Below are 12,295 nucleotides of genomic sequence, written 5' to 3' on the forward strand. Positions count from 1 at the left end.
CTACTTTGTTTTCCGCAATTAAAAAAAATTAGTTCTTTTTTTTTTTTAATTTATTAGCTCAAAGCTTTGAACGATAAAAATACAAATTTTTTGAACTTAAATTACAGAAAAGTATTTAGTATTGTTAAAATTTAAAATTTTTTACAATGCATTGTTTTTATTCAAAAATCAATTAAAACCACTGCAATTTTAGGACTGTAAACTAAGCATGGGCGTTTAATTTTTTCATTTTCAATCATTTAATCGAACTTCGATTAAACGAAAGACAAAGAGCAAAAAAATAATAATAACTTTATTTAAGCGGAAATTTTATATTAGCGAAAATTTTATACAAAAGAAAATTCTATACATTTATTTATAATACGATATTATTTTAAAGCTTCAAGCAAATATTTAAAACATTTTTGTCATTTTGACAACCTTGTAACTTGAGTTTAAAATAATTTAAATATTTTTCTTGCGGATAAACTTCAATTAGTTGGATTAGTTATTTTTTTAAATTTATTTCATTTTCTAAACTTTTTTTTTTTTTTTTTTCATAAAGCGCATTATCTGTATTGAAACATTTTTTTTTTTAATATCGACATTTTTTGTTTAATATTTGTTACACACTGTAATACATACATGATGTAATACATACATGTAATACATACATAATGATGTACAACAAATGTATGTATACATTTCTTACACGCTGTAACAAATGTATGTATGCATTTGTGTATTATTTTACTATTTATTTTATTATTAATTAAGTATACAATTACGTTTTTTATCTCTTTTGCAAAACAGACATGTATATTAACTGCAAATTTGCAGTATATTTTAACTAACGGTCGTTAACGGAATTTAACGGCCGTGATATAAGTCAACAGCCGTTAATAAGTCTTAACGGAATGGATTTTAATAAAAATTCCGTTAATCTTTTTTAGCGCAACGGAAATTAACGGTTTTTTACGAACCGCCAAACGCCCATGCTTACTGTAAACTAGGTACTTTCAATAAAAAACACTGGGTAATTTGAGCCTGCTCATATTACACAAAAATGGTGTCTTTAAATAAAGTCAAAACTAAATGTTTCTATGCATTGTTTTTCAAAGAAAAATGGAATGGATTTCTAGTTAACATATTTTTCTTTATGAAAAAATAAATTTCATTATTTTAGCATCAAAATTTTGCTCCACAGATTTATTCATCTGTGATAATATTATTTTAATAACGCAAAAATTTTAATAGCGTTTTAATTAGATGAGAGCTGCTAATTACTGCATATAAATTTACGCTAACTATACTGTTTCCTGTTATCACCACGATTCAAAAAATGCAAAGCAACTTTAACTTCACTGCTAACATCTAAGAAATCTTTAAGTATGTTCTTATTACTGAAATGCTCATATTACCCTTATCTACCCCACGGCTGTTTCAAACCGAGCTTAACGGCTTCTTAAGGGGTGTTACTAAAACTTCTATAACTTTTAAAATATTAAAGATAATTTTGTTTTGTAAGAAGAATAAAAACACCAATAAAATGTTTCATCTTACGACGTTTAATGCATTAGTAAAAAAAATTCTTTAAGTTTAAAAAAAACGCGACAAATGATGAAGTTGGCTGAATTCAAGTAATTTGATGTTACTTTTTATCAAAAAAAAAATCAGAAAAATTTATTTCTGATAGTTATTCTCAAATATACCCATTGTTTGACCATTAAAAAAACAAAAAAAACCTTACTTAATTGTTTAAGGATAGCTAAAACAGACTTTATTGAGGTCTGAAAGCAAACCGCACTTTTCGCAAAGTTATGAAAAATGTAGTTAAAAGGGGGATTAGCTGTTAAAAGAGTACATTTTTAAACCTAGAAGTTCTTGTTTTAGAAACTTATTTTTCTAAGCCAATAAATTCATTGCATTGCAAAATAAAGCCAGAATTCAATTTTAGAATATTTAGTCAAAACATTTAAAGCTTAAGCATTTATTTTTTTCTGTGCATACGGTTCTAATAATATGGTGTTAAGTTGTTAATAAATAAACACTCACCAAGTCTAATAAAATAATTCATGACCAAATTTGAGTTTTTTGAATTAACCTCGCTTTTGGTAGTAGAATTATTTTATAGCACTTGAATCTATAGTCTCTTCTCTCAGTAAATAAAGTGTTTGAATATACAAATAGCTAATTGAAATCTTTTGAAAATTTGTTTTTATTCCCATTAAAAACTGTTTTATAATCAGTTGGTTTACTGATAGGTTCTTTAAGTAGTAAACTATCTTTGTACATCCAATTGATATCAGATTCATACTCATGCTAAACCAGAAAAACAATTGATCCACTCAAAATTTTGATAACGTTTACAAATTCTTAATTTATTGAACTAAATTTTTACACCAACTTGATATGAGATTTATATTCCATTCTTTAACCAGCGAGGAGGTATGTAGAGCAGAGGTACTGCAAAGGTAGAACTAACTTCTGGTGATAAACATCGAATGGATATGTAATATATCTATAAAAAAATGTTACATATAATGAAGGACAATACATTTTTTATATTAAATACGCAAACATACAAGATCATACCCAACCAATATACCAGTTGCTCTGATCACAAGTTAATATATAAAAGCTAGATTTTTACATACATTTGATGCAAGACTAGTATTCCATTCTTTAACCTGAGCGAAGATATTGCATAGGTATAAATAACTTCTGAAGATAGGAACAGAATGGGCACCTACCTAATATATAAAATCAATATATTAAAAAAAAATATTTTAAACTAACATTACACAAATATTAGAACAGAATAAAATTATCTTATATATAAAATAAAGATCTCATATAATTTATCTTACTTGTAAATAGTTTTTTTTTGTTGTTGTTGTTTTTAATTTTTTAAATATTTTAACTATATTTGATGACCACAAACAAGACAAAGACCTTGTCTATAAAATGAATTTTCGCCACGCTCAGAACACACAACACACTTTCTCACCTTAGAGGCTTGAAGCTTCCTATCAGCTTTGCTGTGCAATTCAAAGCGTTTTAAAACCATATGCAGCTTCTGCTCCTGATTTCTTACTGAATGCAACTGTCTTAATTCCTTATTTACGCTATTATGCAAACACTCTCCCTCCTCTTCACTTAGCAACTTAATAGTTTTATGGAATTTTACAAATAGTGGCACATTAAAAATAAGTTCATGCATTTTTCGTGTGATATTTTCATTTGGAAATCAAGCATGAAACTCAATAGCAAATAAATTTATATATTGAAGAAGCTCAGTAATTAGCCTAATACTCATAGTCTCTAATTGAGAACTTAATGAGTTACAATGTGTGTTGAGAGCCCTATTTTTAGAATTTAAATCTGTAATTTCAGCTTCCAACTTAAATACTTGCATTTAAAATTTTTCTATTTGCTCCATATTTGTTTTATTTTCAGAAGTTAATTGATCAATTTGATTCAGTAGCTCCTGACTGTTATTTAAAGTGAAAAAGTCATCTGCATCTGCTGATTTTTTTTTTAGGTGGAGCTTGCGACAGTTGCATTTTAAAAAATTCTTCGTTTTTGATAGCTTTAAAATTTTTTTTATATTTCTTTTTTTGGCGTGTTAACTTTAGGCACATTTTATCAAACTCGTCATTACTAGGCATATCAAAATCAATTGGCAAAAGAAAACTCATAAAACTAAATAAATCGCCTCTTATTTTAAAGACTGTCATTAAAATGGAAATGACATTGTTACTGATCTTATCTGTCCTAATTAATCGCTTAACAAAAGGATAGTTACACCTATCTTCCCAACCATTTTTCCATCCAATATGTTGTTTTAGAATTTCCCTCTCAGTTGAATACATTGTTATCAAAATAATATTGACTTAATAATAAATATAATAAAAACAAATAAAATAATATTAATTAACAAATATATGCACTAGATAAAAGTGGATTTAACAACTTATCTGATATTAGTTTGATAATCCAAAGAGAAAAATTCCGCGTAACTTTGTTTACTTTTATACTTCAAAAATTGACTCGCCAAAACAGTTGTTTGGAGAATATTCGTTAATAAATAGTTTGGGACGTAACGCATAAAGGTTACGTCATCGCAAAAAAACGTCAACACAAATGTACGCCTAAAACTAACAAGATTAGTTGTAAAACATGACATTTTTGAAAACATATTTCATAACATAGCTGAAGGCACGTAAAATAATTTTTTTATTTTCATTTGCATAAAAGGTTGAAATTTCATTAACTTACGTCATCCATCAAAAAAGTTACGTTTTGCATTTTAAAACGATCAATTAAAAAATATAAATGCTTTAAAAACAGTCTTTTTGTAAAAAATTCTCTAGGATGACGCAGGAATCTGATAGAATGGACATTTAGGGTTAAGTGTTCCAAATTTCGAATATCAAGCACAAAGCTTTTTTATGAAATCTTAGTTGGCCCAACTCATGTTTTACGAAAAATATGCGAAAATTAGAAAAGTGGTTCTAAATTATTAAAAATATTTTGGCAATATTTATTTTTATACCAATTAATCTAAATATTTATTTAACAAGTAAAGATAGATCTTTTATATTTTTTTAATTGCAAGATGAAAGCATTTATATAAAAAAGTTACTATTAATTTAAAGTTTGTAAATTTTTATACTTTTTATGCGGAAATACTTTTTTTTTTGATAAACTCATGACGTCACGCTCGTTTTTATATTGAGTGAAACAGCCGTGACCCTATAGAAATAATTAGCGATTGCAACAAGTAAGTACCTTAACTGAGTGAATAGGGACAGTTTTTAAGATTTTTCTGGTATTACTGATTGAGAATGTAGTTTTTTATTTTTTATATTGGCATTTTTTGTGCTAAGTATGGTTATATACTATTCCAATGAAATTATGCATTTTTTGATAAATTTAATAACTAACTTTATTTTTTGTTTGTTTTTTGTCTGTCCTAATAGATTCCTTTTCTGTCTGTTCCTATTCATCCCTTTTCTGTCTGTCTATCACTATTGACCCTTTTCTGTCTGCCCCTATTGACTTAAATAGAAACACCAACTGATTTAAAAGTTTGTCTCTATTTCAATTATGATTGGGTTAAGATAGACCGGAGCATGTTAGCTTGTTTTTTTTTCTTTGATGAGTAACTTTTTAGTTTTTCAAGTTTTATTTTACTTTTGAAGATTGAAAAGACCCTAGACTACTAGACATAAATAACATTAAAAGTTTGGAAGCAAAAAAAAAATTGTACTTAATTGGCTTTTAATACATTTTAAGTTGAATTTTTTAAGTTATGTCTGACGGGCTCACGTGCCCCGCTATTGGGTAATTTGGCTCAGGGGTATTAAACATGGGTAAATTTAGTTTTCACCAATTTTTTTTTTTTTTTTCTTTTCATTATTTTATGTTTTATAATATATTATAAAAACCTTTACCTTTGAAATTATTGTTTATACGGTTAGATACAAATGAGGGTATAGATTTGAAAATAATTTGAGGATGGTTCGAATAGTCAAAATCGGAAAGCTTCCCATTGTAACTTCAAAACCGGAATTTCCTGACTTTTTAACCCACATTACTTCTTTTAAAAAGTAAAGATATTTTAGAATGGTAAATAATATCATTTGCTTTATATAAATTTTAGTGTTGTTATTGACTTCGACTAAATTGACTAAAAGTCGACTGGTCGAAAGTAAAAATTAGCCGATTTTGAAAAATCAAATAGCCGATATAATTAACAATAGACTTCCTACTAATCGACCAAAAGTCGATTTAGTCGAGCAAAAATCTTGAAATTCTTAAACCTTTTCATTCAATTTAACTTTTCAATCTTTGTTTTTGTTTGTTCATTAAATAACAATACTTTGTACTATTATCTAGTTTTTCGTTTATTCTCTTAAAGCTTTATCTAATTTAAAGCATGTTAGTATTATTTATACCAAGTTAAACTTTCGATTATGTATTTTTATTCGTTTACTCGATGCTTTCGAAAAGTATATTTTATTTGTTTACTCGATGCTTATGATTTTCATAAATACTTTCTCGGAGCTCTAGGGCAAATTTAAATTATGAAGCTTCAAAATCTAAATGTCATCTATACAATCACATTGTAAACATGATTGTAATGACTTTTTGATATATAACAAGTATCTAAATCATTGGGGTCTAGGAATAGATCGTCCCTTTGTCGGAGAAAACCTTTCTCTCATAATGTTTTGCTTCATTATTATATAAATGATATTATATTTAAAAATAGAAAGCAAATATGAACTACTTTATTATTTTTATTACTATTTATTTAAAAAATAAATTATTCCCATACTTCGACTAAATCGACTTTTAGTCGACTTAGTCGATATTAAAAATGTATTAGTCGATTTTAGTCGACTTAAGAAAATGTATTATTCGATTTAGATTTGGAGTACAATTTTTGATTATCAGCAACTCTGCTATAAAATTATACTCCAGTCAAAATATGACTATTAATGAGTTTAATTAGTTTATTTAGAAATATTTGCATTCAAATGTAATAGAAAGTTAAAATTTTATATATAAAAAAAAAATTATATCAAAGAAAATATTTGCATATACTTTAACAACAACAGATACAAATCATTCTTTTTTAAATAAATTTATGAATTTAATTTGACTTTAATACTTTTAAGGCATGTTCTTTATTAGATCTTGGTGTAATTTGTGCACAAAAATTGTTTAAAATATGGAATTTTAAGACCGCCATGATCTATAGACTTAAGGTAGTCACAAAACTTTTCATAATAAAGTAATGTTTGACTGAACAAATTATTTTTATTATATTCATTTCTATATACATAACTAGCAATATATATCAAAGACATTTTGGTAGTATAAGAAATTGATGACTCTAGTTTTTCTAAATTGTCAAATATTTCACTACCTGTTTGACATAAAACATCTGTGCAAGAAGCACACTTATGACTTAAACTAAAATCAAAGAATCTCAATGTCAATATTTAAAGACAAAAACAGTGATGTGTGATTTATATGCAATTTTTCTATATCTTGTTGAACATTTATAAACTAGGCACCTCCGGAACCTTGTCTTAATTTCCTAAATTATTTTTCTAAATGGTCACCAGTAAACATACCAAGAAGTGCATGATCATGATTAGTTACTAATAAATATTTACATAGCTCGACAATACCATAGCAAGTGTGGTGAATTAATTTTGCAGTATCACTAAATAATTGATAACTGTTTAACTCTTTTGCCATTCTTACAACACATTTCAAGAGCGATACCAAACTGAAGTAGAGTATTAAGGCGGCAATTACCAGGACAACAAATAGGTACTTCTTGTAGATCATTGTGTCTTACATCAGCTCCACGACCTTTCACATTCAAAATTTTCCATTAAGTATTACTTTATTTATAAATATTGCAGTATCCTTATAATTTGAAATTATTTGAAAATAGTAAGTAGGGTATGGTATGTCTTATCTGAAAAAACTTTAAGGAAAGTAGAATTTTTTTTTTTTTACATCTTCGCTTCTAACAAGGCTGCAAGCAACCACTAATTAGAGTTGGAAGTTATTGAAAGAGAAAAGATGAAGATTGTAGAGCAAGATAACGATTGATAGATGACTTAAAAGATTGCAAATTATATGAGTCAGGAAAGCAAAATGAAGCAAGTAAATTCCAAAGAACTGATGTTTGAGGAAAAAAACTAGGTGATTAAGAGTTTTTAGAGCATTTAGGAACAGTCACGGAAAAAGGATGAAACTTAATTGAACGACGAATAACACGAGAATGAATTTTAGTAGATGGCACAAGAGATGCTCGCTCTTTAGAGCAGTGTCCATTATAGTATTTATAGAAAAGAGAAAGAGAAGTAACATAACGACGATGTGATAATGGTTGGAGGTATGCTGTTAGAGCAAGTCCAACTATGTTTACAATGCGTTTTTGCACCTTGTGTAAAAGAGAAAGGGCATCATTGGAAGATCCGCCCCAGATAAGGCAACAGTATTCCATACAAGGTCGAGTTTGAGATTTATTGAAATAGAGAATAGAATCCGGAATAAGAAAATGCCACCTTAGATGTAAGAATATCTGGAAGATCATTAATGTAAATTAAAAAGAGTATTGGGCCAAGGATTCAACCTTGAGAAACCCCTGAAGTTACAGAATAAAAAGAAGAGTGCTGTCCACCAAGGACAACTTTTATACTACGATTGGAAAGATAGGATTTAATAATCTTAAAGATGTTACCAGATACACTGTAAGAAGAATGCTTATGAAGAAGACCAGCATGCCAAACTTTATCAAAAGCTTTTGAAATGTCAAGAGCGATTACCATAACCTCTCAACCTTTATCTAATGCACGATAAAACCTATCGGTTGATACTGTTAGCAAATAAGCTGTAGAATGAGAAGATCAAAATCTATATTGATGATCAGAAAGTTATTATATTCAAGATAAGAGATTAGGTGTTTATTAATGAAAGATTCAAAAACCTTGCTTATGATAGGAAGAAGACTAATAGGACGGTAGTTAGACGAGTCAGATCGCTCTCCAGAATTTTTGAAAATAGGGCTAATAGATGCCGCTTTCTAGCATGTCGGAAAACAAAAATCTGATAAGCACTTGTTAAATGGTTTTGAAAGTATGGGTGACAGCTCAAGAGAACACTTTTGCAAGACTGCAACAGGTATGTTGTCTGGACCACAAGCGGTAGAAGAGTTTAAGCAGGAAATCACTTTTGATATAGAAGCTGGAGTGATACAAATGTCAAGCAATGGATCAAACTGTTTAACGGCTAAATCAGGTAGAACGCAACTAATGGAATCAAGAGATGATATTGATGAAAAGTTCTCACCAAAAAATTCAGCTTTGTCTTTAGGTGGGGTGAAAAAGTTTGAACCATACAAAAGTGGTGGAATAACAGGTTTTCACTTACTATTGACACTGTTAAAGACTCCAGAAGTCACTCGAGCTTAATTTTTGTGATGAAATATGAGATTTCATGACCTGAGAATAGCGAGCTTTGGCGTTAGACAAAACCAATTTTACAATAGTTTCTAGCAGTAATAAACAGACGTCTGTTTTCTGGAGAATTGTTTTGCTGATAGATATGGTAGTAACGGTTTTGATTGGAAATTGCAGCAGCACAATTTGAGGAAAACTATGGACAAGAATGAGGCTTAACCTGGAATTGTTGAGAGAGAAAAAAGATTCCATGCCAGCGTGAATCCACGAAGTTATGTAAGAAGCACATTTGTCAGCAGGAAGACGAAAGATATCTACCCAAGGGCCATCACGAAGAAAATCATGAAATGAGTCACAGTCAGTTTTAAGGTAGTTGTAAGAGGTTCGATGATAGGATGATTCAGATGATGAAGAAGAATGAGATATTAGTTTTAGAGAGATCAAACTGTGATTAGAAGCACCTAAGGGTGAATGTGGAGAAACTGAGCACTGACTAAGATCAGAAACAAGACATAACTCTAGTAGAGAAGTCAAAGACACAAGCAAAGCCCATGCATTGAGTCAAGAAGATCCAGCATTCAACATCCTAAACTGAAAACAATGTATTAAAAATACGTCTGCGTCAGCCTCATAGATGAAGAAGGGGTACAAATCTGGTCAATAGATAGAATCTGTTTACCCCTAAAGTCTTTGCCTAGGAGGTCTTCTACAAGACAGTGGCCGGATGCATTTAACATTTGCCCCAAGATGAGTATTTATATCAAGACATCATCTCTAGCCTTTACTCAACTAAGTGCCCCAGTATGTTTTAAGTCGAAGTCCCAAGTCATGTTTTAAGTCGAAGTTGGCTTCTCCTAGACTTTGCCTAAAAAAGCGTATTCTACAAGACAGCAGGACATGAAGCAGATTGTACTGTGTTCATGTTACTAGTAGCAGGATAACCTGACCTGACATTTTGTCTTTCAATTGCCTTGGGAGCTATAGCAATTTCATTCAAGTCTGAAATTTGACTATTTAGCTGTTCATTGAATACCATTATCACTGTACACTAGTTCCCCAGTTTTTTCTGTAAGCCATAGATTACTAATGTTTATAAAAGATAAACAAAGTCAAACAGTAAATACATCCCATCTTCCGTTTTCCAAGGTTTTTCTGGAACAGTACGATATAATTTTAAAAATGCTTGGTTTACACGATTACCATCACAGATAACAAATTTTACATCAACAGATAATGATTTTATAAGTTTTATGCCAAAGTTTATTTGTTCAAACAGAAAATTTGAACTTAATTTTGAAATTGTAATCATCTTATACAGAAATTTAGGACCATCTTTGAAACATACTATTATATTTCCCAACATAGTCTTAGCTAATAATGATGGATCATCTAAAGATTTACCAAACAATGTTCCTCCATAGAAGAGCATCATTTTTTTGACATATACTTCATCATGAACAATTATACAAACTTTTTTTTTTTTTTCAATGATTTTGAAAACTCAGTCTAAGAAACTGACATCATCAATTTTTCAAACTTTTTATGTAATGCGTGTCAAAGTACTGACTGACGGCAATTAAAAATCATTTCTAAGTTTGTTGTATAAAGCACGAGGTGTGGAAAAATATTTAAATCTATGTATAACTGTATCTGATTCAAATATTTTTTTTCCAATCAGCTTTGCAGACATAACTGATATTTGTTGCCAATGCTTTTCTTATGACTTATTTCCATGACATTTAAAAAATGTATAATTTCCTCAAACTTTGACCAGAATCTACAATATTTATACCATTTTTACACAAACTTTTTATAAAACATTTTATTCCAAAATGAAATGTTTCAAAATGTAAATTCTCAAATATTTTAACGAGAAATAAAGGAGTACCATCACAAAACATAATAGATTGAACATTAATTTTTATCTAATCAAATATGTTACTATTGAAACTAAAAATATCCGGAGATTACTTAATTAACATTTTTAAAATCATAAAAATATTAAATATTTTTAAAATCAATATATGTTGCTGTATCAGCCAATAAAAAAGTGCTATGTTCATCATTTGGAACATTTTTAACAACGCTTAAAGATATCTGTGTTGTGCGATGACGTGGTAATGGAGTAGGTATTTGACTTAAAAGTTATTCCTGGCCATACAGATGGTGGCATTTTTGGTCTTTGTTTTCCTTGTACAGTAACTTTTTCGAAAACTGCTGGCCAATGTAATTGACAAATAACAGTTTCATCTGAAATTAAATGGTCAGAATTTTGGTACTGTGATAATTAGTTTTATAGCCATTTACACAATACTTTTTGGCATCTATATAGTATAATTATTTAAGAGAATATTAAAATATGCAATCCATAACATAAATTTTCAAACACTTTTTTGTCAAATATAATAGGTTATTGCCCATAACAGTCATAATGAATATATATATATGTGTGTGTGTGTGTGTGTGTGTGTGTGTGTGTGTGTGTGTATGTGTGTGTGCGTGTGTGTGTGTGTGTGTCTATATATATATATATATATATATATATATATATATATATATATATATATATATATATATATATATATATATTACGTATACTTAATAAATATTAAGTTCAGGCCCCGCTCGTGGCACCCGTATCTAGCAACCATTTGTATATATAAGTTTTATTTATTTTGAGTTCAATAATATAACTGTTTAAAGAATAATTTATTTAGAATTAACATTAATGATATTCATTCAAAATCATACAAATATATAATTTATTATATGTTTGTAATTAAATAATTATTTACTTTGTGAAGTGAAATTTTTTATTTTTTTCAAATTTTGTTTAACCTGATATTGAAATGTTTCACCGGATGATGACGTCTAAACTATTTGATTAACAACATAAAACATTTTTTTTTCAATATAATTAACCACTAATGAGTAATATATTACAGCATTATGGAATCAGGGAACCATTGACCTGGGTAATTATCGATTAGATTGTCTAAACATGTAAACTACTTTTGTTTTGCAAAAAATATTTCTACATTTACATATTACTCATCACCTATTAGACCGTACCCGTAAATTTTGTACAGGGTTATTTTTTAAAAATGAGGCAGTTTAGAATACCAAAATATTGTTCTTGATTTATGTAACAAAATTCTTGAATAACTTTACAACTATATCCAAAAGTCCAGTTACTTTATGAAATACATGCAGCCATAATAACTCTTAACATTGTATATTATATACAATGTTAGGAGCTATACAATATTAACAATGTTAGGAGTTATATATTCATTATATATAACTCCTAACACTCTAAGGAG

The 12,295-nt window shown here is 28.6% G+C and overlaps 1 long non-coding RNA gene across 1 annotated transcript; it reads right to left on the reverse strand.

Moving 5' to 3' along the window:
• Positions 1 to 2,344: 2,344 nt before the first annotated feature.
• Positions 2,345 to 4,401, reverse strand: LOC136082293 (uncharacterized). Its single transcript, XR_010639562.1, has 2 exons — positions 2,637 to 4,401; positions 2,345 to 2,500 (listed from the first exon to the last, which is right to left on the reverse strand). It is a non-coding gene; the product is annotated as an uncharacterized LOC136082293 (long non-coding RNA).
• Positions 4,402 to 12,295: the final 7,894 nt, after the last annotated feature.

Source organism: Hydra vulgaris, chromosome 07, assembly GCF_038396675.1.
Source record: "Hydra vulgaris chromosome 07, alternate assembly HydraT2T_AEP".
NCBI lineage: Eukaryota > Metazoa > Cnidaria > Hydrozoa > Anthoathecata > Hydridae > Hydra > Hydra vulgaris.